This window comes from Protopterus annectens, chromosome 1.part2, assembly GCF_019279795.1.
Source record: "Protopterus annectens isolate FY-2018-M chromosome 1.part2, PAN1.0, whole genome shotgun sequence".
Taxonomy (NCBI): domain Eukaryota; kingdom Metazoa; phylum Chordata; order Ceratodontiformes; family Protopteridae; genus Protopterus; species Protopterus annectens.
The window spans coordinates 168397586-168423329 of NC_056727.1; the positions used below are offsets into that span (position 1 = coordinate 168397586).

A 25744-nucleotide genomic window follows, 5' to 3' on the forward strand; every position below is an offset into this window, starting at 1 on the left:
TTTCATCTTTGCAAAGAACTCATTCATACCCACTCTTCCCCACACCATATTTTTACTATTAACACTAAATCACCTGCATAATTCAGCATCTTAGGTAACATAACTTTACTATGAATATATACTCTTGTATCCTTTATAATTCACTCACATTCCGTATTGCTACATTTATTATTATTCTAGAAAAACACTACTGATGGGGCACTGTTATCCATCATCCTTACTCATCCTGAGCTCCTTTAACACTCTAACCCACGTATTTTCATAGATCCCCTAAGAAACTCAGCAGCCTTTTCTGGAATCTTGTTTTGTTTCAAAATGTTCCACAAATGGAAATGCGTAACATCATATGCTTTAATAATATGACATACTCCCATAGCCTCCCTTAATAAATTCCACTATATCCTTAAGTAGAATAAGAATGTATTTTGTATTCCTGTCTCTAAGCCCATATATTCCATCCTGTACAATTTTGATGACCTTTTCAAACCTAATCTTAAAAATCTTCATAATAAGTTTTATCAACATTACATAATGACACAGGTCTTCAAATTTTTAACTTTCTTCTTTCATCCTCTTTCCTTAAAAAAAAAAAAAAAAAAATAGTTGTGTGCAAATGTCCTCATTTTAAACCATAATTCACCCGATCTAAAGTAGTTTACTTCATTTGGTCTTTAACCTATGGGTTACAGATCTGACTCTGATCCGAGCCGGCAAGTTCACAAGCATCTGTTCCAAGCTCCTCCCCTACCCATCACCACCACCACCACCTTCCTTCCCCCAGATCCCATTTGCCGCGTTTGCATTTGCATAGTGATCTCCGAGCTCCGGGTATTGTGAGTAACTTTGAGTGTTTTTTGGCAAGTGTTTTTGCTGTTTGTGTAGGATTAGTTAGTGGTGTAAGTTCCCCTTTCCTCCCCCTCGCTGGTGCGTCATGTTCAAAAAAAAAAAAAGGTAGTTCTCTCCTTTCCCTCAGCCATCTGTTTTTGTGTGTGTGTGGATTGGTAGGGGGTTAACTTAGGCCATCGTGCTTTTCTTAGTATGGCTGATCAACCGAAACAGGTGTTTGGGAAATGCACAGAGTGTGGCCATAAGTTGTCACCTGCCGATGGCCACACTCTCTGTGTTGTCTGCTTAGGTGCAGCCCACCTTTCAACAGACTGCAGCATTTGTGCGGGTTTTAACCCGCGAGCTCTGAGAGACCACAGGGCTAAACTTATTATGAAGGGCCTCCCTGCTTCTGAGGTAGTCCCTTCTTCTTTGGCAGCCACAGCTGTGACCGCATCTCTGGTCTCAGTAGTTCCCTGTCTCTCTGTCTCTCCCTCCAAGGCTGGGACTCAACCTCCCACTTCCAGGCCAGGGGATGGGGACACCATAAAACTGAAGAAACAAGAGAGAGAGAGAGAGCACAAAGGTGACAGACACAGAAAGAGGTCCCCGGATCGTTCTGCCCCAGTGGGGACTCCTCCTAAGGTGCAGGTTGTTTCTATACCTTACCTCCCTCGGCGCCGATCACCTCATTTGTCTCCGTAGCCGGAGGAGCCTAGGTCATCTTCCGGGGCTTCGGTACACCGACCAGCTAAGTCGGAGTCCGTAGCCTCGTCGCAGTCCACCCATAGCCTTTTGGAATCTGACATGGATAAAATGATGAGGTTTATTAGGACGCAGATCCAGACGGGAGTCTTACCAGCTCCCTCTCCCTCTGGAGGGGGTAGCTCGCTCCCCTTCTTTTCACCTATTTCTCCTTCTCCGATCTGACCGTCTGCTTCGGAGTATCTGGATCAGAAGGACTTTGGAATCAGGGGGTCAGCGCCGATGGTATTTGCTACCTCGACAACAGCAGTTACCTTGAGCACGTTGGATCCGACTCGTTCAGATCCGAGCGGCTCTCGGAGCTGTAGCCTGGATGTCGGATTTGAGGGGGTGGAGTTTTCCCATCTACTCCGACCTTGTCGGGTCGAGGCCATCTCCTCAGCACTCTGTCTCCTTCAGGACTGGTTCCGATCCCCTCGTCGGATCCCGGGAGAGCAGCTGCCGTGCTAGGGTCCCAGGAAGTTCGCTCTCCCTCAGAGTTCGATGCAGTGGAAAGGGCTCTCTCCATTGGATCGAGACCCCTGACTATTTCTTCAGATTCCACCCCGACTACCCCTGGTCTGGGTGCGACTCCCATCATTTTACCACAGGAACAGCTCGCGCTCGAAGAGCCCAGATGGTTCCCCTTGAGGAACATCAGGCAGCTTGCGAGCCTTCTCCAGAGAGCCCCACCGGAGAGGTCCCTCGGAAGCATGCATGCAAGAGGAAGAGGAGGCACTTGGACTCCTCCCCAGAGTCCCTCACGGAGGACACCGACTTGGAGGAAGGGGAATATTCCCCCAGATCACCTCCCAAGGATGTCTCCTTTGGAGACATAATGGAACTTTTACACCAGCGGGGAGGCTGGTCTGCTCCAAAACCTTCCTCGGACAAGTCGGTGTACCTGGAGGCCTTCGGCACAGGCCCATCTACCTCCTGGGTGTCCCATCCCCCACAGATCCTTTGGTGGACTTAATCACTTTGTGGGCTTGGAAGGAACCGGACACCATGGAGCCTATTCCAAGGCACCCTGATAAAATTTTAAGCCCTCCTTCGGACAGACCTGCCTGGAATAAAGGGTCCCCTGTAGATGCTATGGTGGTAGCAGCAGTCACCAAAAAGGAACTAGCTCAGGAGAGTTCCACAGTCCATCCCCCCCAAACAAGAGTCCAGGATGATGGACCGCCTAGGGAAGCGTGTGTATGCATCAGCAACCTTTTCTGTAAGGGCGCTGAACTACTTGACCCACGTTATCTGACTGCAGCGCAACCTTGTTAAGGAACTTGCTGAGTTGCCCCTTGGGTCCACATCGCAGGAGGACAAAAATACATTCTCCGTGAGGATGGCCACCCTGTAAGTTGTCTCAAATATGTCCATGTGCCTTCTCTTGCACGCCACCAAGGGAGCGGCTAGGGCGGCTGGGTCCGGAGTTGCCATGAGGCATCACACCTGGCTTAGATTGTCAGTTCTCGAGCCCTTTAAGGCATCCTTTGTGAATGCCCGATATGACAGCTCTTCCCTTTTTGGTAAGACCGTCCGTGACACGTTAGTCCAGAGCGTGAAGGATGGGAAGACACTGTCTGCCGTCAGGATCTGCTTCTTGAACCCTCAAAGATCTTTTTCTCGGAATCAGCAAGGGCAAAAGAAGATGTGGTTTCAGAAGTCTCAGTATTCCCAGGACGCTCAGGGCTCGTCTTCCCCTAGAGGCAGAGGGGGGTCAAAACAGACACCGGCCCAGGGGCAGAGGGGGGTCCGAGGAATTTTGGGTCTCGAGAACCATTCTCAGACAGGCCCACGCAGCAGCCCTGAGGGGTTGCCCAACTGCTGTGATCTGGAGGCAGTCGGGGGTTGCCTGTCATTGCATTTGATGGCATGGGAGTCCATGTCAGACTGTTGGGTGCTACGGATCATATCCAGAGGTTATACAATCCCTTTTGTGGCTCTCCCTGTGCCACCCAAACACCTCCCGGATGTACCACCTGCGCAAAGGGAGGCAGCGGCACTAGTGGTAATCAAGCTACTAAAGAAGCGAGCCTTCGAATCCGTCCCCCGAGATCAGTCCAGATAGGGCATCTATTCCAGGTTCTTTTTGGTGCCAAAAAAGACGGGTGATTTAAGGCCCATTCTGGATCTGTCAACCCTGAACCTGTTCGTTGCCAAAGAGAAGTTCCGGATGGTCACGTTACAGTCCATCCTGCCTTACTTGCAAGAGAGGGACTGGACATGCTCGTTAGACCTCCAGGATGCTTACTATCACATAAAGATACACAGAAGCTCCAGGAGGTTTCTTCGCTTCTGGCTAGGGGGCAATCATTATCAGTTTCAAGCTCTACCATTTGGTCTCACCACAGCCCCCAGGGTGTTCACCAAGGTTATGGCAGCGGCAGCGGCTCACCTGAGGCTTCAGGTGATTCAGGTCTTTCCATACCTGGACAATTGGCTCCTTGCTGCTTCCACCAAGTGTCTATTTTGTCAGGCCTGGGACTATTTCCTACATCTAGCGGATCATCTAGGTATTACAGTCAACATTGCCAAATCTCGTCTACACCCTGTCTAGGTCATAGAGTTCATAGAAGTACAGATAGACACCCCTTGCAGACAAAAGTCTTCCTAACTTCAGAGAGAATTCGAAATCTACAAATGCATGTCACTGTCATTTTTCACTCATATCTGCCGTCAGCAGATGCAGTGTTGCAAGCCCTTGGCTCTATGGCGGCCGCAATTATACTTCTTCCGTGTGCTTGTTTGCATATTCCAGTATTACAGTGGACTCTTGCGGTACAATGGTCTATGCTGGTTCTTCCACTGACACATCCGATAGGCATAAGCAAAGCCTGCAGGGTGTCCCTCTTTTGGTGGATGCATTCTTTGGAAGTACTTGAGGGACGTCCATTTGTTGCAGCCCCAGCCCAAGCCACAGTGACCACGAACGCCTCCCAGCTAGGGTGGGGGGAGGCATTGCTCGGGAAGGACAGTCCAAGGCATGTGGTCCCCTATCGAGACCAGTTTGCATATCAATGTTCTACAGATAAGAGCGGTCCTTTTAACGTTGCAGGCCTTTCAAGCCTTTCTTTCTCTGGGAAAAATTGCAATTCAGACTGACAACATGTCGGTGGTCTGGTACATCAGCAAACAGGGAGGGACCAGATTCTACCCCCTTTGTCATGAGGTCATGAGAGTTTGGGAATGGGCGATCTCCACCAGTCACTTTCTGGTAGCAACGCACATTCCGGGAAAGTCCAGAATTCTGGCAGACAAGCTAAGCCATTCTATCCTGATGCTGTACAAGAGGTCTCTGAATCCTTCAGTAACGGAGCAGATCTTTCTAAAGTGGGGGCCAGCCTTGCTGCGATCTCTTTGCATCTCCTTCCAACGCGAAGTGCAGCGAGTTCTTCGCTCTGAACCCCCCCGCTGGGGGAATCCCCCAGAGACACTCTCGTCCAGGCTTGGCCTCCCAGTCTTCTTTATGCCTATCCTCCGTTACCTCTTGTCCCAAAGTTTTTACAGAAAGCGTGTCAACTGGGGAGCAAAGTCATCCTCATTGCCCCGATGTTCTTCATTCCACATTGCTGCAGTCCTAACTATTGGGTAGTCCGCTGTCCAGAGGGTACCATATCCTCAGTCTTTTAGTGCAGGTTGGCGTTCTGAAAGTTTCTGAAGTCAGAGTTTCAGACCGAATCAAAGTTGGCTAAGTACCCGTGGGGAATATTTTGGTTTTTCTTGCCTCAGTATTTGACCGGATGTCAGAAAAAGTGAATAACTGTATTTCTTGTGGGAAACAGATACCTCATAGGGATTACCATACTTTGTGTATACCTTGTTTAGGGCCTGAGCACGACGTTGTTGGATGCCGCTCTTGTGCTAGATTTAACAAACATTAAGAGAAGGTTAGACTGTGCCAGGTTAGTGTTTGGGAAGCGTTGTAATTATAAAATGGCTAAAAAGATAAAGCAGCAAAGCCTAGGAGGAACCGACAGTCCTTCTTTGGAAGGCTCAGTGGAGCCGGAGGTTTTGCCAGGTGTCTCTTTGGAGTCTCAGGAGAGACTTTACTGTTACAGGATGTATCCTCTCAGGAAGTAGGCCAGGCTGAGGGAGCTCTCCGGTGGCTGTTCTTCCCTCTCTTCCTAAGGTGGTTAGAGCCTCCCTTCAGTTTCCAAGGCTTCTTTGAGGGGCAGGCCAAGTTTAGCTTCTGTGGGGTTTCTCCTAGTGCTTCAGGATCTTTGCCTAAGAAACATATGCTTAAAATGGCAGAGGATTTGATTACTATGATTAGGGGTTCTATGCCCCTCCTGATAAGAGGCCTAGGGTGGAACCTGAGTTTGAGAGTTTTGAGCAATGCTCGGAGGCTTCGAGTCTTGCTGAAGACTTGCAGGAGTACCCTCCTTATTCTGATTCTGATGTGGATGATTCTACTCCTTCTGCTTCTCCTCCTGAGGATTTTTCATTTTCAGAGACTCTGCATTCCATGAGGGAGCATTTTAAATGGGAAGGTCAAGATTTCTCTGATTCCAGGAAAAGGCTTAGGGAATTCTTGTTTTACCCCAGCATAGGCCTTTAGCTATACCTCCTGTTTTGAATGTGGTGGAAGATGTGTTTGCAGAGGCTTCCCTGAATCCTGATTCTTTGCCTCCTGCCCCAGTTAAACCGGATAGGTATTATAGGGTGCCTGAAGCTCATAAGTATCTTTTAAGAGTCCTAGGGCAGACCCAGAAACTGTCTCTCAGGGGCCTAAAGGTGTGAAGGCCTCAGTTGTTAAAAATCCTGTCCCTCCTGATAAAGAGGCAAGGGCTTTGGATAGATGGGGAAAGAAAGTGTATACTTCTTCCACTTTAGCCATGAGGGCTTGAATTGTCAGTTTCACATGTTAAAATATCAGAATTATCTTCTTTCACAGTTGAAATCTAAGGTGGATGCTCTGGCTGAAGGTATTGAGTGTAAAGAGTTGCAGGATTTAGTTCATGTGTCTGAACAGGTGGGTAAACATTCCTTGCAGTGTGGTTTTGATGCTGTGCAGGCCTCCTCCAGGGTGGCTGCCACTGGTTCTGTTCTTCAGAGGCACGCCTGGCTGAGAGATCAGAATTTAGCTGAGCATGTTAAGACAAGGATTTTGGATGCTCCTTTACAGTCTGATGTGTTGTTTGGTCTGCCTGTGGAAGCAGTTTTGAAGAACATGGAGGACAAGGCTAAGTCTATGCAAACTGTTAAAGATTTTTGCAGGTGCAGTTTAGTAGAAATTGGCCTACTAAGGGATGGACTTATCCTGCTTATGATTCCCAGTCTAGGGTCTAGGTCTAGACGGGGGCAGAGCTCAGGGTTCTTTTAGGCCCCTAGACAGGGAGTTCCCCTGCTCAGACTTCTGGTGAGGGCAGGGGTCAGTCATTTCAGTAAGCAGACCCAATGACCTGCCTTTTCAGCTGCCTGGCAGCACCTTTGGGAGGAAGGCTGTCTCTTTTCAAAGAAAATTGGGATTTAATTACTCAAGACAGATGGGTTCTGGATATTATTCACCACGGTTACAGGTTTTATTTCCATACCTTGCCTCCTTTCAAAGGCATGCCAGACATTCCTCCTCTTCAAAGAACAGAGGCTCACAAGCAAATTTCTCTGTTGCTCCAAATAGGGGCCATTCAGTCAGTTCCTGTGCCGAAAGGGGCCTAGGATTTTATTCTCGCCTGTTCCTAGTACCAAAGAAGGGGAACACGTGGAGACCAATTCTGGATTTATCTATCCTCAACACTTATCTGGACATTCCCAAGTTCAAAATGTTGACGTTACAACAGCTTTTACCTCTGCTGGGCAAAGATCACTGGATGGTAACTTTAGATCTCAAGGAAGCTTACCTTCATGTGCCAATAAGACTAAGTTGCAGGAAGTATGCTTTTCGAGCTGGAAATTCTCATTATCAGTTCTCTGCATTGCCCTTTGGCTTATCTACTGCCCAGAGTATTCACAAAGGTTCTGGCTCCAGTGATAGCTTACTTCAGGCTAAAAGGAATCCAAATCTATCCTTACTTGGACGACTGCCTGATTCTGGCTCAAGAAAAAGAAGATCTTCTACAGCATCTGGAATATGTCATAGCAGTGCTAAGATGCCTAGGGTATTCTGTGAACGAAATAAAGTCCAGTCTAGTACCCTCTCAAGACATGTGCTTTCTGGGTGTGAGACTGAATACAGCAGCCCAGATGGCCTTTTAACCCCGGACAAACAAAAGAATCTTTCCAGTTACTTCCATCATCTATCTCTTCAGTCCGGCTGACTGCAAGGACAGTCCTTCAAGCCTTAGGGTTCATGGCATCTTCTGGTGCTTCCCAATGCCAAACTGCATATGAGGAAGCTACAATGGTATCTCAAAAATCTGTGGACACAGCACTGCCAGGATTTGGACACTGTCATTCAAATAATACCTTGCATTCAAAAGGAATTTTTGTGGTGGGCTCAGGAATGTCACCTAAACAAGGGACTCTCTGTGACCCGGCCAGAGGCAAGTCAGATTCTAACGACAGATGCCTCAGATATTGCTTGGGGAGCTCATCTAAATGGAAAGTGGATACAAGACAAGTGGCCTGCCAGACTACAGCATCTACATATCAACATGAAAGAGATGTTAGCAGTTCAGTTTGCATTAATTGCTTTCAAGGAGTTACTTCTTCCAGGGCAGGTGTTGATTCTAACAGACAACACAACTGTCATGTGGTACATCAACAAACAAGGGGGAACACATTCTTACCCATTGTGCAGACAAGCAATGATTTTATGGGAGACAGTCTGCAACTAACTCTTCAGGCAAGGTTTCTGCCGGAGCACAGAACTCCTTAGCAGATGTATTAAGCAGACAAATCATGGATCCCGTGGAAACTGGATCTTCATGTATTTCAAAACTGACAGTGTCATGGGGAACTCCAGACATAGATCTGTTCGCTTCTCCACTAAACCACCAGCTGCCAAAGTTTTGCACGAAGGGATTTCATCACACAGCTTGGAAAGTGGATGCTCTTTCTTTCAGTTGGAAAAATCTTCATGTGTATGCCTTTCCACCTCTGCCTCTTCTTCCAAAGGTGCTTCTAAAGGTCAGACAAGACAAGCCAAGGATGATTTTAATAGCTCCAGATTGGCCTCGGCAGCACTGGTACCCATTACTGAGGAGTCTGGTAAGGAAGCCTCCATGGCCTTTACCCTTGATTCCACGCCTGTTGTCTCAGAGGGACGGTCATCTGCTCAATGTCAAGCTTCACTCTCTACATCTAACAGCCTGGCATATTCTGTTTTGAAAGACAGCAGGTCTCAGCTTCCTCAACAAGTTTTAAATGTGATTATGGAAGCCAGACGACCTAGTACAAGGAAAGTGGAAAAATGGAAGAGATTTTTGTTTTGGAGTGCAGCAAACAATTTGGAGATTACTGAGCCAAATTTGAGTGTGGCTCTTCAATATCTTACTGAGTTACTGGACAAAGGTTTGTCTTTCTCTTCCATTAAGATTCATGCTGCAGCAATTTCAGCTCACTATGATTGTGACCCACCATTGTTTATCCTTTGTTCAAGCAATTTCTTAGAGGGCAAAGAATATAAGACCCCCCGTAGAGCTCCTACTCCTGCTTGGGATCTCAATTTTGTGTTGGAGAAACTTACTCTACAACCTTTTGAGCCGCGGCTACTGCTGAATTGAAATACTTGTCATGGAAGACTGCTTTTGTTGGCCATTACTTCTGCAAGAAGGGTTTCTGAGTTGCAGGCCCTTATGGCAGTGGAGCCTTTTGATTTTTCATAAGGATAGGGTATCTTTACGTACTAATCCTTCCTTTATGCCTAAGGTGGTTTCTAGTGTGGCTTTAAACCAAACTATTCATTTGCCTACCTTTTATGCAGATCCCCAAAATAAAGGGGAAAAGATTTTGCACACTTTAGATGTACACAGGCTATTGTTATTATTTGAGCAGGACTAAGGATTTTAGGCAGTCTCAGCAGTTGTTTGTTTCTTTTGCTTTGAGTTCAAAGGGCAAGCCTGTGTCAAAACAAACTATTTCTAGGTGGATTGGGTGTTGCATTTTTTGTTATTCCCATCATGGCAAGGAGATTCCAGCTGGGATTAGGCCTCATTCCACTAGGGCTATTGCCACTTCAACAGCATTTCTAAGGAGGGTGGCAACTAAGGATATTTTGGAGGCAGCTACTTAGAGTTCAGTGCATACTTTCTCTAAGCATTATCACCTTCCTCTCTACTCTAAGTCTAGGGCTGGTTTTGCCACAGCTATTTTGCAAGGCATGTTGTCAGTTCCTGCTTCATTATGATTTGCCAGCCTCCCTTACCTCTGCTTTGGGATTCTACGTTAGGACTGCAGCAATGTGGAATGAAGAACATAGTACAGTTTTGTACCTACCATAAATGTAGATGTTCGAGGATCCACATTGCTGCAGTCCCCTCCTTCCCCTCTGTGTTTAGGGGTGGTTGTGTAGGTGAGGTTATATTCTGCTAATTGTGTATATATTGTATATATATTTTTCGTGCAGGTATTTTGGGAGTTTTTGGTTTTTGGCCTTATCTTTTCAGGGTCTTCTGACATCTGGGGCAAGAAAAGACTGAGGATATGACGTCGGTCATGCGCATTAGTACACTGGAGTCATCGCCGCCCCTGACTGACCGACCATATACTACTTTGGTATTTCGGCCGACTGGACAGCGGACTACCCAATAGTTAGGACTGCAGCAATGTGGATCCTCGAACATCTACATTTATGGTAGGTACAAAACTGTACTTTTTGGCCTCACCAGGTTTGGTTTCCCTTCCTCTGGTCTCATCTTCTAGTTCCTCTTTGGATTTTGAATCCCCGCCCGGATCTCATATCTCACCCTTCAGGGGTCCCTCATCCAAACCTGGACAGTCTGAAGCTCATAGCTTGGCTGCTCCAGTTCCCCTAATTGCCAGGACTCCCGGTTTGTCTTCTTCTGTCAAGTCTATTCTGGTGGCAGCTCTTAAATTCTCCACCAGAAAAATCTACCGTAGCAAATGGAAGCCTTTTTCCATCTGGGCCTTTCAGCGAAACGTGGATCCTTTTTCGGCACCAATTCCGGCTATTCTTGAATTTTTGGCAAACATTTTTCAACAAGGGGCTAGTTATTCAATAGTGAAGGTACAGCTTGCTGCCATTTCCAATTTCCACGTTGGTGAAAATATGACTTCTTTGGTTTCTTCCAGATTGTGCAAAGCCTTTATCAAAGGTACCTTTCTCTTGTGTCCTCCTGTCAAAGATCCCACTCCTCTGTGGGACCTTACCTTGGTGTTGCAAGTGCCGGTTGCTCCTCCTTTTGAACCGGTTACAACAGTAGACCTTAAATTTCTGTCCTGGAAGACAGCCTTTCTAGTGGCTATCACCTCGGCTAGGGGGGTCTCGGAACTCCAGGCATTGTCAGTTAAGGTCCTATATATGGTTTTCCACAAGGACAGGGTGGCTCTTTGTACCAATCTCTCTTTTCTTCCCAAAGTGGCCTCTGAGGCAAACATCAATCAGACTATCAATTTACCTGTTTTCTTCCCAAATTTCAAAAATAAAGGTGAACACAAGTTGCATTTGTTAGATGTTCATAGACAACTATGTTTTTACTTACACAGAACCAAGTCTTTCCGAAAGTCTGACCAGTTGATGTAATGGGATCCTATCTCGCCTACATTCATAACTGATGGGTTCGGAGCCGATCCATCGGCTCCGACTCGGCCAACTAGTACACTAGAACGAAGTCTCTTATTGGCTGGGCTACCCTCTATCCCAGGATGCACCACACCTGCTTCCCCAGATCTCGTTTGCCGCTTTACAAGCTAGACGTGGTCTCGACTTGGCTGGAGCTAAGTGTACTTTTATTACTTTTTCTGGTCTTTTGACCTTGGGTTTTCTTCACAATTTAAAACAACAGCTGTTTTAACGGCTATTTCGTGTTTTTTTTGTGTGAGTGATTGAGTGTTATTGATCTTATATATCGGTTGGTCGGGTGAGGCCCGTTTAAGTTAGAGGGCCTTTGCCCTTCTTAGTGGAGTGTCTGTGTTGTTATTTACCCCTTTTTTTCTTCCGGGCAAAGCCCGTTTAAGTTGGAGGGCTTTTGCCCGTTGTGTTCTTTTTGTGTTTGTTATTTCTCTGGTGAGGTAAATCTTCTCTCTAGAGAGCTCGTGCCCTTTTTTTCTCGCGCTCTAACAGTTTGTTTTTTAGTCACTTCTGTTCTTTGCGCGAACTTAGGGGATTGCAAAAGTGCACTAGGTGCAATTATAAAATGTCTATTACAGACAGTCATGCTATTTGTGTATATTGTTTAGGGCCAAAGCATTTGCAGGAGACACGTAGTGTGTGTCATGCTTTTTCTGCTAGGGTTCTTCAAGAACGAAAAAATAAATTGATCTTGAAGGGTCTTATTAAGCCCTCTTTTGAGGAAGCTTTGGATTCATCTTCAACTGCTTCTAAAAAGAAAAGGTCGTCGGCTCCGACCAGTCCATCGGAACCGACTGCTAAGAAGCATAAGTCGACCTCTTCTTCCTCGGCTCCACTGACTTCGGTGCCAAGGGTCGAAGGGTCTGCCTCGATGCCTCTTTCCTCGGCTCCATTAGTTTCGGAGCCGCAGGTTGGAGCATCGAGAGGCGAATCACCTCCATCGGTTCCAATGGTTTCGGAGCCGGTGGAGGTGTGCAGCTCAGACTCTTCCCCCTCGGCTCCGAAAGCTCCTTCGGCGCCGATCCTTATTCGTACTGTGCCGGATCCGGCGCCGATAGTGTTGGAGCCCTTTCGGAGCCGGTCCCCTACATTGTCTGAGCCGAGAGGAAAGTCGTCTCGACCCCTTTCTACTTCCTCTAAATCCTCCAAATTGTCGGATTCGGATTTGGATAGGGTTATTCAGAGGCTTTTCCAGTCTCCAGTTTTTGCACAAATGGTCTCGGCTCCGGCCCAGTTGGCTTCGGAGCCGATCCCCCCTCCGAAACTTTCGATTCCTCCTCCAACCTCCTCGGAGCCGTTGGAGTCAGTGATGGTGGAGCAAGGCGGAGCCGTACGGTCGGAACCGAGACCCCCTCGAGGTCTATCAGCATCGACCATTGTTCCTACCCTGTCCTCGGGTTCAGGGTTTGGTACTGGGACTTCCTCAGCCGGGGCCGAGGGGAACATCTTGGGACTAGGTGCCTCGGTGCCTAGTCTTCCCCTCAGAGCATCGGCTGCCGGAATTCCTAGTGCCGTCGTGGTCTCTCGGCCAGTGATCTCCATGGAGTCTGGAGGTCCTGCCTTTGAGGCCATGAGGAGCGTGCTGGCCATGTCCTTGCCGGCTCAGCAGGCTTCCATCTCACCGTCCCTAGACCTGGAGATTGGTGCTTCTGGCGTACTGCAGTCCCATGACAGCGGGGCCCCAGGGCCTGAGGACACCCCCGTCGGGGGTTCCCTTCTTCCGGGGGGTCCGTCCGAAACAGCTTCGGATGAGCCTCCACGGAAGAAATTATGCAAGAGGAAGCACGTAGACTCCCAAGATGAGTCTGTCACATCGGACACTGACCTCGATGACGCAGAAGGGTCCCCAAAATCATCTTCGGATGATGTCTCTTTCTCGGATATCCTTGAGATTCTGAGACAGAGAGGAGATTGGCAGGCCAAAACCCCTTCCGCTGAGGAGTCAGTCTTCCTCAAGGCCTTCGGGGCCCAGCCCTCCGCCTCCTGGGTGTCTCCGCCCTTCGATGAATTGCTTGATTTGGTTTCTCGAAGGGCTTGGGAACACCCTGATTCTGTGGAACCGGTGCCTGCAAGACCAAATAAATTTCTTTCAGCCCCCCCTCAAAAGGAATTTTTAACAAAAGGAGTTCCTGTAGATGCAATGGTGGTGGCATCTGCCACACAGCAGGACGTGGCAGAGGCTTCAACGTCTATCCACCCTCCTAATAAGGATTCCAGGAGCATGGATAGGTACGGGAAGCGTACCCTTTCTTCAGCGGCCTTTGCCTTACGGTCGCTGAATTACTTATGTCATTTTACTAGGCTCCAAAGGGACCTCCTTAAAGAGCTAAGTGAGTCCCTCACAGGTAATCTACCTGAGGCGTTAGCCCACACTGTTGGCGCCCAGATGACTACCTTATTTTCCATTGTGAACTCGTCCATGAGGCTCATCTCGTATGCGGCCGAGGGGGCGAGTAGAGCAGCGGGAACAGGCGTCGCCCTCAGGAGACACGCCTGGTTACGCTTGTGTTCCTTTGCGGAGGCCTTCAAGTCTTCCTTCGCCGACGCCCCCTTTGATGGGTCCTCTTTGTTTGGACCCAAGGTGAAGGACACACTGACTCGGTGCGAGCAGGAGGGCAAGACCTTGACTGCCATTGGGGCCCGTTTTTCCGCTCCCTCTAGGCCTTACCCCAAGGCCCAGACAGGAGGGAAAATGTGGTTCAGGAAAACTCAGAGGTCTTTCCCCTACTCCACCCAGTGATCCCCCCTCTAGAGGCAGGGGGGGGATTCAGGAAGACGTCGCCCCAGAGGCGGCAGAGGCCCCCGTAACTCTGGAGACCGCGATTCCTTTCGTGGTTCCTCCTACACTCAACGTCCCTGAGTTGGTGCCTGACTGTGCAGCTCCGGAGCCAGTCGGGGGTCGTTTTGCGGAACACCCACAAGCTTGGGATGCTATTACCAGCGATCAGTGGGTGCTCCGGATTATTACCGGAGGCTATCTCATTCCCTTCATCAAGCCCCCCCTTCCCTTCAGGGAGATCCCGGACGTGCCACCCAGTCAGCGGGATCAGACAGCAATAGAGGTTTCAAAGCTGCTAGAAAAAGGAGTCATCCAGCCTGTCCCCACCGATCAGATCGGATCAGGAACTTACTCAAGATTATTTTTGGTGCCAAAAAAGACAGGGGACTTCAGGCCCATTTTGGACCTCAGTTCATTGAATCGCTTTGTGAAAAAGTCCAAATTCCAAATGGTCACTCTTCAGTCCATTCTCCCACTATTGGAGAAGGATGTCTGGATGTGCTCCATAGATATCAAGGACGCTTACTATCACATTCTGATAAGTCAAGAGTCTAGGAGACATTTACGCTTCTGCCTGGGAGACAGTCATTTCCAGTTCCGAGCACTGCCCTTTGGTCTCACCACAGCCCCCAGGGTGTTCACCAAGTGTCTGGCAGTGGTGACTGCTCACCTGAGAAGTCTAGGATTCCAAGTGTTTCCATATCTAGACGACTGGCTCCTTACTGGCACCTCCAAGCATCTACTATTTCAGGCGCTCATGGCCACAGTCACCTTGGGCCGTTTCCTAGGAATTACTTTCAACTGGCAAAAATCTGTACTACAGCCATCTCAGTGTATTACCTTTATAGGCGCAGAGTTAGATACAAAAAGGATGCGCGTCTTCTTACCGGCAGCAAGAATTCAAGTTTTGCAGAACCAAGAGCTCCGGCCCATCTGATTCTACAGGTGTTGGGCTCGATGGCATCAACTATACTCCTAGTCCCCTTAGCCAGACTGCACATGCGGGTGCTGCAATGGCTTCTGTCGGTTCAATGGTCCTATCAGGAACTCCCCTTGAACCACTTAGTTATGATTACGGAGAGTTGCCGTCGAGATCTGCGTTGGTGGCTCCTCCGATCCAATCTCGACCAGGGGCGACCCTTTATTCCTCAGTCCCCCGTTGCCACTGTGACCACGGGCGCCTCCCAGGTAGGGTGGGGGGGGTCATTACCTGGACAGGTCTGTCCAAGGCACATGGCAACCCCAGGAAGCGCATTTGCACATCAATATCCTGGAAATGAGAGCGGTACTTCTGGTACTACAAGCTCTCCATCATGCTCTCCCGCAAGGTCCGATTGCTATCCTATCCGACAACATGTCTGTGGTTTGGTATATAAACAAGCAAGGTGGGACCAGGTTGTACCCACTGTGCAGAGAAGCCATGAGACTTTGGCACTGGGCGGTAGCTACCAACCACTTCCTAATGGCAACGCACATACCGGGGAAATCCAATGTGATTGCGGACAGACTAAGCAGGACCATCCTGTTACCCCACGAGCGGTCCCTCAACCAAAGAGTGGCTGCAGAAATCTTCGCCAACTGGGGTCTCCCTTGCTGCGACTTGTTTGCCAGCCCCACAATGCGGAGTGCAGAGAGTTCTTCACTCTGACCCCCTCTCAGGGACAGATTCCCAGGGACGCTCTAACCCACATTTGGCCCCCGGTCTCCTTTATGCCTTCCCTCCGGTTCCCCTCCTGCCGAGGGTGATACAGAAGGCAATTTACCTGGAGAGCGACATGATTCTGATTGCCCCGCACTGGCCTCGTCAGGTTTGGTTCCCCTTCCTTCGGAGGTATGCGGTAGAAGGTCCATGGTTTCTGGACCCGGTGCCAGACCTGTTGACTCATCAGTCAGGACAGTCTCACCCATCTCTCAGGTCCTTGAGGTTGGCGGCATGGTTACTCCACTTCCATCCTTAGTCAGAGACAATTCCCTCTCTCCGGAGGTGATCCACATATTGTCTTCCTCTCACAAACCTTCCACTGTCAAACTGTATTCCAGCAAATGGAAAAGGTTTGCCTTTTGGGCACAGCAACGAGGTATAGACCCTCTTACCGCCCCAGTATCGGAGTTCTTGAATTTCCTGGCCTCTCTTTTTCAGTTGGGCTCCTCAGTTTCCACGATTAAGGTTCAGCTAGCGGCTATCTCTAATTTTCATGCTTCTTTTGAACCTTCATTAATGTCACACAAACTTTGCAAGTCTTTCCTTAAAGGAGCATGGCTCCTTAGGCCCCGATATCTCATCCTGTCCCCCCTTGGGACCTAAATTTGGTTCTGGCTGCCTTAACTACCCGCCCCTTTGAACCAGCAGCTACCTGCGATTTGAAATTCCTGTCCTGGAAAACCGCCCTTTTAGTGGCCATAACTCCTCCATAGATAAATGATCATTTATTCACAGGCCAACAAACAGCTTCTTCTCAGTCAGGCCAGTCAGGTCAGGCAAACCCAATGGCTACTTCTGGGTCTTTTTCACCCCAAATTAATTATCAATAGATGATATGGCTGGGGCTACCTGGACTCTCGCACACTTTCATTTCTCATTACAAGCTAGATGACATAACTAAAACTACTTTTTTTGGTGGGCAAACCCATTTCCAAGGTAACTAAATTGTAATCTCTCATCTGTATTTTCAACAAAAGACAAAGCCTTGTCTCCTCCTCGGGTCAGGTTAGAGCCCTTTCCACCAGGTCATAGCTACTCAGGCAGCCTTCTGGTCAGAGAGTCGGTCCATGGATTCCTTCTTCTCTACTACTTCTTGGTCTCATCTCATACTTTTATTTCCACTATAAGTTGGATTTGGTATTGGTAGGCCGGGCATCTTGGCTCTTTGGTAGCTCAGAACAAGAACATCCTTCCATGAGGGCCGATAGGTAGGTAGGCTGAAAGGAGTGTTGTCAGGTTGAAGGACAGTATTGAAGTACAAATGAAGTAAAGAGTTATGTCCTCCTGTCACCCATATCTGCCATCTGAGTAGTTATTACTTCTTGTCTTCAACCCTCCCTCCTTCCTTCCCCGAACCTCTGGTATGAGTATGTGCGCTTTGCAACTCTAATTGGGATAAGTTGATGGAATAAGGTTTGTTGGATCGGGTTCCTTGTGTTATGGGGTAGCAAACTCATTCTGAGGGAAGGAAGGTGGTGGCGGTGTATTATGGGTAGGGGGAGGAGCTTGGAGCTCGGAGCAGATGCTTATGAACTTGCCGGCTCAGATCTGAGTTGGATCCGTAACCCACAGGTTGAAGACAAATGAAGTACAACTACTCAGATGGAACGTTATGGTGAGTGCATAGCTTCTTTTTCGTGAATAATCATAGAAAAACTGCCTTTCCAGTATGATCATACTTTTATAAAGTTCATAGTCAGTCCTTTCATAACTAGGTACATTCCTGTTTCTCTGTTTTACTACTCTTTCCAGTTTTGGCAAAGTAGCTCCTTCTTGCAACAACTTCTTTGTGTCGTCACTAATTTGCTCAACTTTCCATGTCACATTTATTTATTCTCTTCCTAACAGATATGTGTTCTCTAAATATATTCAGCGACTACCTGTATAATTTCCTCCTGTTTTCTACGTAACCTTCCAGCATTATCATTTGTTTCCACTATCGTTCTGTCATTATATTTAACCCAGCTGCGGTGGTGGTGCTGCGGTAGCGTAGTCGCCTCACAGTAAGACGTTGTCCTGTTCGATTCTCAGCTAAAGCGTCTTTTGTGTGGAGACATGCGTGAATGGGCGTACCTTCATTGAAGGTTGTGCATCAGGCCTGGCAAGTCGGTACGTAAAAATCTACTGCCAATCATTAGCGGACTGGAGTTCCGCTGTGGCGACCCCTAACCGGGAAAAGCCAAAAGATACAACAACAACAACAACTTAAGCCATGCTGATGCCATTCCTTTTTCACTTCTATGTACACAATCTCATATTTACTCTTATACGCTAACCACCACTCAGTTCAGTTTCCATAGAATGTCCCCATTTTCCTATGCTTCACAGTAAACTTTCCCCTTTTTCCCACACCACAACATTTGGGTTTGTACTATTTATTAATTATTATATTTATTTAATTGGATTTGTTTACTGGGAATGTTCTGCTGGGCATCTAGTGACCTATTTTCAGCAGAGACCTGGTGGAAAAGCTCCAATACAATAGAGAAGTAGTAAAAGAATTACAATGTTGCCAAACACTTGGTTACACATAAAGAATAAAGATCAGGTAGGAATATATTTTTGCCAGTAATAACTCAGAAAATAAAACCACTGCACGAAATTCGAAATGACCGTAGTTTTATAAATACAATTAAAATAGACTTAGTGCTTTCACCTAGTGTGCTAAGGCATCATCAGAGTCAAAGTCAAACACTAAAATGATTTCCTATATACTAAGTACATACATCATTTCCTGTCTGTTCTACTTTGAAAACAATTTTTCTTTAAAAAAAACAATGTTAAAACATTCCACATAACATAATATAAAACTTTTCTTAAAAACATAAAACATTTGAGAACTTAACAGCCAGAATACAACTATAGCAATTGTGATGGTAACAGTATATATTTTAAATAGTTTTTGCTCTATGTTTTAAAGTACATACTTTTGAGATATTGTCATTAATCCCTGGTTTATTCTTGGCATTCAAATGTAATTGCCATTCTGTTTCTTTTATTTGTAAATCTAAATCCGGATCACCTCCCCTTCCTTCAATGAATACTCTGTCTAACGCAAAAAATATAAACTTTTTGAAATTAATGCATCATTACTGTGCATGAAGAGTGCCGTATGGTTATCCTTAGATATGTTAGCTAAATTTTTTTCAAAGTTGCCCTTAAAGGATTTTACAAGTTGTCTTATTTGTTCAAGCAGAGGATGGTGTTCTTCCAGTGCTGGGACCTCTCTTTTTTATTCTTAGCAACTTCCGGGGAGGCTTGTTTTTTCTTGAGGATCTTGTTTTGATCCTGTCAAGTACAGCAGTGTCAATACATTTGTATAAGTGATTGTACAGGGCATTTGTGTGTACCTTAGTATAGCTATCATTGCCATCTGTCAGGAACAGGAGCTTGGAAATTATTTATGCCGTCCCTTAAGAGAGTATAATTAGCTTTGGTGAAATTTTTTATCCTGCTTTCCCCTAAGAGGGATTTGGGTGTTATAGCTACTTCAGATGTGACTGATTTGTGATCAGATTTAATCAGTGAGGGTCCTATACGTGTGGTGGTGCAATGGTCACCCATATTGATGAGGACGAGGCCGAGAATATTTGAGCCTCTTGTAGGGTTGCATGCTATTTGTTCCAGGCCATTAATGTTAACAAAGTCCAGGAACCTTTGTGCGGGCATATTGGTACTTATATAAGTTTCCCAGTCAGTAGAGGGATAGTTAAAATCGCCCATGACTAGAGTGTTTGGTTGTAATTTGATTGTCTCATATAGATCCAAATGGGCAGAGTGGGTATCATGGTTCATTGAAGGGGCCAATAGATAATGATGAATTGAAAGGGAGGGGTTACCCACAGTTATCTTAACTTGGAGTAATGTCATGGAGTTTTCCTATTTAACAAGTCTGGAGGTGTATTTATCTTTGATGAAGATAGATATTCCGCTTCTTCCTTTGGTTTTCATATGTTCATTTTGTGATCTGAAAGTGTGGATGACATTGTAGCCTTGCAAGGCCGGGGTACTCTCTGCGACCCTGAAACAAGTTTCTGTGTCAGCATCCTCCAGGGAGAGTACTGCTTCCAGAGATTGCAGTTTCTAATTTAAACTCCTAGCATTTAGCAGCACCTTTAATTTATTTGTGAGTGATATTTTCACATCGGAAATTTTGTTCTTGAGACCTTGCCTAAAAAGGCACTGGGAGGGTGAGGGGCAAGTGCCTTAGCCAGTAACAGAAAGCCTAGAGGTGACAAGTGAAGACCATCTCTGGCAAACCAGCGAGGTCTGTCAACCATGTTATCCCAAGTTGACAGGAACTGGATCCCCTTAGATTGACACCAGAAACTAAGCCAGTTGTTGAAGGCCATCTTTTTTTGTTTATATTGTGATATCATCCTAGGTGAGGGTGGGATACTGCTCAAGGCTAGGGATATGTCTGCATGGGACACATATTTAGAGAGCTCAATCATGCCTCTCTTCATAGAGTCCAGTGAGGTACGTCTCAACTCATTCACATCAACATGAACTATGACGGAGTCATAGTGGTACTTCTTGTTGAGAGACATGAGTGCATGTGGGATCTGACGGATCCTGACACCCGATAAGATAGCTGACTGTAACCTTCTCCTTCTCCAGCCTGGTGAGTGGGACATCTGTGTGTCTCACAATGTAGTCACCTATGACTAAAAAATTTGGTTTAGATGTGCAATATGAGTACCATCTGTTGACACTCCTCATAGGTTTACAAGTATTAGGCTAGCTGCCCTTGTGGGCCATTGTAAGCCTAAGCAATTTTTCCTCGAATGTGAGAATCAAACCCTGTGAATTGTGTATATAAGTTAAATACCATAACCTTAATGCCAACTCCCACACTCAATAATTCCTTCCAAGCTTATAGATCGGTATACATCTCTCTTTTTTAAGGCCTAACATCAGAACTAAAGTCACCTGGAATCACAATATTAATATTTACTTGTACATAATTTCTTAAAAACAGTATACACATCCTTTCTTTGACAACACAGTCAACATACTTCCTGCATCCCCACTGTAATATTTAAAATCTTAACTCCAGTACCGTTAACTAGGAACACTACCCCATAACACACATCCTTGATTGTGCTCCATATTACCTGTTTGCCCCACAGTTCCAGAAATTGTACCTTGTGTTTGTAATTCAGATGTCACATGTGAAAAAAAATCAGATGAAATACTCCTAAACAATTCAAGTACAGCAATTCTTTAAACTCTTTAAACTCTTCACATTGATAATAAAGATAATATATACTTGTCTCTTTTTCTTGTTCACTGGTGTTGTATGCTTTCTACACTACTATGGGTGTGTCACATTTGATCTACAATGCATTTCATCTACAAAAAGTGTCACAGTTGATCTAAAACACATTTCATTGAAAAGATAAATGGCTGAATCACAAAAACTATGTAAGGCTATAGAAAATCACTGCTGGTGTGGTCTTGGATCATAGAAATTATAGTACAGATTAGTGTTGATCAGTATTTGTGCCTTGCTAATGTCCCATTATATTGTATCTCTATCTCTAGAAGCTTGTGGACCAGCCATGATTTACAATATGATGAGTTTTTTCTTTTCTCTGTAGGTGCGCAACTGTGAAGTTAGTATATTTAAATAAGGGGGTGTGGGGTGGAGGGGGGGGGCTTGTCCCTGCAAAAAGGACATTTTGGAGAAGTATTTGCTGCATATGAAGTTTTAAATGTAATGCGATTTGATTGTGTTTTAGATTAAATGTGTATTATATGATTTTTCAGATATTTTGTGATTAGATGAAAAGTGCCTTAGACTTACCCCTATAGATATAGATTCAACATTTTCTTCCCTAGATATGTCTTCTCTCTCTGAAGATATAAAAATATTTTTTCACTCACCAGACACTCCACCTTCCTGCTCCTTGCTGTAATCATTTGTCACTTGTAATAACTATCATATTCTTCCTTAGAACCTTCTCCATCCCCATTAATTTTCATTTTCTTGTAACATTCTCCCATATGTTTTATTATTTACAGATTCTTCACTTTGCTTTACCTTTTAGGTTCATAGATCAGTACTAGGCTAACTGCCCTTGCGAGCCATTTTAAGCCTAGCCAATTGATTCAAACCCTATACCTTGTGTTCATAGGTTCATAGTTCATAGGTTAGTACTAAGCTAACTGCCCTTGCGAGCCATTTTAAGCCTAGCCAGTTATCCCCTGTGAGATTCAAACACTGTACCTTCTGTTTGTAAGGCAAACACCTTAACCATTAGGCCACCCTCCCAACCCTAAATAATAGATTCATAGATTAGTACTAGGCTAACTGCCTTTGCGAGACATTTTAAGCCTAGCCAATTATCCCCTGTGAGATTCAAACCCTGTACCTTGTGTTTGTAAGGCAAACACCTTAACCATTAGGCCACCCGTTTGTAAGGCAAACACCTTAACCATTAGGCCACCCTCCCAACCCCATCTGCATTATTATTTTCATCATTAATATTTGTTTTAACGTTAATAGTATCAGCTCCCGGCCAGCACAAACACCTGAACCATTAGGCCACCCTCCCAACCCCATCTACATTATTATTTCCATCATTAATATTTGTTTTAACGTTAATAGTATCAGCTCCCGGCCAGCACTTTTCATAGTCAAGCCATATGTGGCCAGCTTTTCCAAAGTCATAAGAAATTTTTGGCTGTCTATTGTTCTGCACAGCTGTATTCCGGTCATTAAAAAAATACACAGTCAGACAACCAGACACTCATTCAAGAAAATAACACAGTGTGCAAGAGGTAAATACACAACTTACTTGGAGGTAAATGTCTCAGATACAAAGGAGGTTGTCAAGAATTCCCACAGTACATCCCTCATACATACATGCTGCTCACCACACACACTTATTGTCTTATGCTGAGGTGCTTAAATGAAACCTTCCAAAATCTCAAAGCCACCAGTAACTCTGCTTTTCAGCAATCACTTAAACACACACCAACAGAAACACCAAACTTCTCACATAAGCCCACACCCAGTGGTCCCCCAAAAGCAAATCCCATAAGGTAAGAATATCCTATATCTAATAATCTTGTCATCGGGAACTCCATTTTGCGACACACAGAAGCTCCACTCAACAGGTTAGACAAGGATAAGATAATGGCTTGTTGCCTATCAAGAGCCAGGATCCACAATATTGCACACATGGTCAAGTCACTGCACGCCAGGTGCCAATATGTTTTTCTGTCATAGTCCATGTGAGTGTAATGACCTGAGATGTACCTCACTGGACTATATGAAAAGAGGCATAATGATTCTTCCGAGAATATGTGTATGGACATGTACAAGCCTTGCCTTGAGCAGCATTCTACCATCACCAAAGATGATGCTGTAGTACAAACATAATACAGTTAATTTTAGTAATTGGCTTAGTTACTAGTGTCACGTCAGGGTAATCCTATATCTGTCAGTATGGAAGGACATTGTCTACAGACCACGTTGCTTTGCCAAGTATGAGCTGCACCTGTCTCCGTAGGCTTTCAGGTATTTTTTAAACTTTATCCACCCTTAGAGCCTTTTTAGGCAATACCAAAAAAACTACCAACATAATGAATCAGTCTCCAAGCAACCTTAGGGTGTTACTGCTCAATACTAGAAAGTTTAGAAACCTAAACAAAAAAAACTCCATGCCCTTCAATCCTTCCTCTCTGTCTGGAGAATGTAGAGATATGTGCAGTGACCAACACTTGGTTTAAACCCATAGAAAGTATTCCAGCAGTACAAGGCTGCAGTGCTTTCCATACATTTAAACCAACAGCACAGACTGGGGCTAAAGGTGGAGGTGTTTTGAACTATGTTAGCAGCAAGCATACCTCCAGGTTGGTTAAACAAAATGGTTCCATGTAGCTCATCCATGTGTAAGTCATTATAGGTAAGGTCCTTCATCATATCGTGGCTATCTACAGGTCACCATCTATGCTCCTAGAGTCTCACCCTGGAACAGGTAGTGCACTTTACAACTAGAGAATCAAACATACCCGATCTGGTACTCACCAACATGGGTTAGCATTGTACCCTGAACCGCCCAACCCCCCACCCCCTGTCATGTCCTCACTAGTGATGTCGGATCACAGAGCTGTCAGCTCAGAAAATCCAGCTAAACCAGTTACAATTAGGAAGTATTCTAAAACAAACTACATCCTATTAAGTGACGGTTTGTCAAAATTCAAGGCTTCCTTAACCCTGAGACCCCGGCTGCCTATGCAGAATTATTCACACAGTCCCTATACAAACATGTGAATGGCTGCATAGAGTGGTCATACCTAACAGAAGTAAACTCAAAACAAACACTAAAACCAAACCCCACTGGTGGAGTCCTCACCTAAACAGGGTATATAATAAAAGAAAAAAATCATGGACAACATCAGGAAAAACAGTTCCCTTAAAGACAAGTGCACTCTTATAGAACTAAACAATAAACTAAGTAGTCTAATTAAGTCAAGCAAGGCCAATTATGAGGTCAGGATAGCCTCACAGGCTAATGACAATCACAAGGCCTTTCTTCAGCTATCTCTGGAACCTTAAAGGTAACACACACAGCAGTGTGCTGAACTGGTGGTGAATGGTGCCACCTTCACCGATCAGAGTGACAGAGCAAATATACTGACTGATAAATTCAGCTCAGACCCCCCACCCCACCCCACTAACTCCCCACAGCTCCTCTGGATAAACTCCCCTCCAACCTACATCCCCCAGCTATTAGCTGGCAACACTTGCTAAAGCCAAGAACACCACCCCTATGAGTCCTGGGTGACTCCCGAACAGTCTAAAACATGACTTATCAGTACCACTTGAAGCACCCTTCCACAACAGTCTCGAAACGGGCAACATTCCATGTGAATGGAGGGCTGCAGCACTCATTCCTGGCCACAAAGGTGGACTATCAACTGACCCAGGTAACTACAGACCCATCAGTCTAACAAGCCTAATATGCAAAGCCATGAAACGAATTATAATGGAAATGATAAAAAAGGGGAGTTGGCAAACTACAGATACTGTATCCATCATACTGTATCCATCCCAGTTTGACTTTGTTAAAGGAAAGTCATGCCCACTTAACCTGATAGACTTCTTTGAGGGGGTCAGCAAGGCAATGGATGAGGATAAAACAGTACATACTGCATATCTTGACATGGTCAAGGCTTTTGATACCGTACCCTACTTAGGCATTGTAGACAAGCTCTCTGAACTAGAAATAAATCCCTACATAACTTGCTGGATTGCCACAGACTGGCTCGCAGACAGGACCCAAAATGACAGGATTGGTGAAACCACCTCCACCAAGAGACTGGTCACCAGTTGAGTACCTCAGGACTCTGGGCTTGGCCCAGTCCTGTTTTGCATCAACTTCTTGAAAGTCAAGACTAATGTTCAAGGCCTCTGGCTCACCAGGTTCGCAGATGACTGTACATTGGTAGCTTTATAGACTCTCCCCAAGACACCAAAATCTTGAAAGAAGGTTTAACACAGGCAAATGACTTTTACCAAAGCCATGGCCTAAAACTTAATGATAAAAAATGTATTATAATGCCCTTTGGGGAACTGTCAGTCCATGTTAATTACTCCATCGATAAAACACCTGTAAGAGTCGAGCCAGCAGTAAGAGATCTGGAAGGATATTTAGACAGCAATCAGGCTTTTGACCAACCTATAACTAAGATGGTAAGAAAATCATTCTGTATCTCCCAACTTGTCAGTAAAGTTATGGCATTCAGGTCCAATGAAGTTATAGTGCCACTCTACTTGGCCTTTATCAGACACATCATTGAATACAGTGCCCCTTTTGGCATGTACCTAACTAAACAGTTAGAACACCCACAATGGTTTCTCACCAGGAGAATTTAGGACATGAATATCTTGTCGTACACTGATCACGTAAGGGCTCTGTCTCTGCATTCAGTCTCCTACAGGCTGCTGAGAGTGAATGTTTGCCTTGCTTACGTGGCTGGTTCAGACCTA

The 25744-nt window shown here is 45.7% G+C and overlaps 2 protein-coding genes across 2 annotated transcripts in view; one reads left to right on the forward strand and one right to left on the reverse strand.

Annotated features, from left to right (window-relative positions):
- NENF (neudesin neurotrophic factor) overlaps window positions 1-25744 on the reverse strand; it is a 1081512-nt gene that overhangs the window by 733997 nt on the left and 321771 nt on the right. The window lies entirely within an intron of this gene.
- PACC1 (proton activated chloride channel 1) overlaps window positions 1-25744 on the forward strand; it is a 245467-nt gene that overhangs the window by 205665 nt on the left and 14058 nt on the right. The gene's annotated exons all lie outside the window — the stretch shown is intronic.